Genomic DNA, 2,297 nt, shown 5'->3' on the forward strand with positions numbered 1-2,297 from the left:
ACTGGCTACTATCAATAAGAAAAGAAAGACCCAGATACTGACCTCTCAGTGGTGGCATGGGTCCAGTCTGAATGGATTCCATTAATAATAACGATTTGTTTTTCCCATCGAACAACCCTTCAATCCAATTAACTATTCCCCCCCCCCCCAGGCTCAACTAATGTGATTTTTTCAGCTAATCTTTTGTTTGCATCCTATAAAAAAAATTCCACCAAAATCTAAGTACACTATGCTCCGTTTCGGTAGTCTAGATAACAAATAATGCCCCCAAAAGAAAGTTAACAGATTAATAAATTAAAGTTTCTCTTACATATAGAGAGACATCATCCAAATCTAACCGCCCTCAGTATTTCTTATTACATCTTATCTTCTATTTCAGTTTGAGCTCATCTATTTTCTTCCCGACATTAGAAATAACATAATTTCTTGAGTTTGTTTATTATGTTTAAATCTAGATTTATTTTACATGGTGGTATCCTATCAAGTTAGTTATTACTAGTTCCAGTCTTCCTCATAAGGTATTTAAAAAATACACAAGTCATATCGTTGTGAGTAGATATCAGTCACAAGTCTCATTAATTCAAGTAAAGTAAGATTAAGGAAAAAACATTAGAATTACTGAACTGAAACTAATTATTTCCTAGCTCCGTGGCTTATGCGTGGGTAGCTTACCCTCTCAACTCTGTCATTGATGTCTTCAGCATGGAGGACGCTATCAGGTATGAAATTGGCTTAAGGCTTTTCTTAAAAAGAACTATCCTAAAATGCGAGTATAGTTAAAATACAAAAAAAAGTTATGTGTGAGGACACTAAACCAAAGTAAAGGTAATGTATATACTACAATCACTAGTTTTGTTCGGTATACTAAAAATACCAAACTAACTCAGTATTAACTGAAACACCAAGTTAACTCACCATATTATTATTAGAAACGCCAGGCTAACACAGTATTGTAGAAACACCACACTAGCTAGAAATACCAGGTCAGATCAGTATGCTATAAACACCAGGCTAGTTTACTATTTAAATAAATAACACAAGGTAATTTCAAACGTACAAAACTTTTTCCTCTCTTCTCACACTTTTAACATCTGCTCACCGGTGCTGGATTTCCTGTTTTAATTCAGGTGCTACGTTCTTTATGGCTAATGTTTCTTTTAACCGTAGTCAATGCCCATTTTCAGCCTTTCCGAAAATTTGGAATTATTCAATTTTTACACTTGCATTCTTCTTTATGTCGGAAAATGTTTAATAATTCTGCATACCTTGACACATTACATTCTTTAACTCGATCACTACGCCTCCTAGCCGTCGACCGTATATACACACTATCACAAACAGAGCACTGATATCTGTGATCGGTCCGCTTTGCACATTCTGTCTTTGAATACAAAATAGTTCCCTATTCTCTATTCTGGTTTAAGTATCACACGTAGTTCAACTTGTGGATAAACATTACAAAGGAAGTTCTTTATATTTTTCTTGATTTTCAAAGCATGTGTTCCAGTAAATGGTAGTGTTATATACATAATCTTTTTTGGCACATTATCTTTCTCTTCCTTAGGGGTGGCCCCTTTGTTGATGTACTCGTTGATAACTCGTGTTAAAACTTTTATTGGGAAGTCATTCAAACATTAGTAATTTTTTATGTTTTTCACTTCATATTTAAACAGTTCGACATTACTACATAGTTTATGAGCTCGATATACGAGAATTCTAATTATATTCTCTTTGAAGTTATTAGGTATAAAACTATTATAGTTGAAGTACAACCCCGAAAATGTACGTTTATGATTTAACTGTGATTTGAAATTCATATTTTTTTTTCTTAACTAGAGTGTCTATACTAGAAACACCAGACTAGCTAAGTGTACAAGAAAAACCAGGTTAACTTAGTGGAGTAGAAACAATTGGCTAGTTCGGTATTGAAGAAACACCTACAAATGTTACACTAATTCCATATACTAGAAACACTAGGCTAGCTCAGTGCCAGGCTAGGTCAGCGTCAGGCTAGGTTGGTGAACTAGAAACACTAGGCTAGGTCAGCATCAGGCTAGGTTGGTGAACTAGAAACACTAGGCTAGGTCAGCGTCAGGCTAGGTTGGTGAACTAGAAACACTAAGCTAGCTCAGTGCCAGGCTAGGTTGGTGAACTAGCAACACTAGGCTAGGTCAGCATCAGGCTAGGTTGGTGAACTAGAAACACTAAGCTAGCTCAGCATCAGGCTAGGTTGGTGAACTAGAAACACCAGACTACCTCAGTGTTATGTTAGCTAAGTATACTAGCAAAAGCAGAGT

General features: G+C 35.7%; 1 long non-coding RNA gene across 1 annotated transcript in view; it reads left to right on the forward strand.

Moving 5' to 3' along the window:
• Positions 1–642: 642 nt before the first annotated feature.
• Positions 643–2,297, forward strand: part of LOC111083429 — a 4,436-nt gene continuing 2,781 nt past the window's right edge. Inside the window, exon 1 of the long non-coding RNA XR_002609028.1 lies at positions 643–719. This is a non-coding gene — a long non-coding RNA (uncharacterized LOC111083429). The remainder of the gene's footprint in view (positions 720–2,297) is intronic.

Source organism: Limulus polyphemus, unplaced genomic scaffold (assembly GCF_000517525.1).
Source record: "Limulus polyphemus unplaced genomic scaffold, Limulus_polyphemus-2.1.2 Scaffold9482, whole genome shotgun sequence".
Taxonomy (NCBI): Eukaryota; Metazoa; Arthropoda; class Merostomata; order Xiphosura; family Limulidae; genus Limulus; species Limulus polyphemus.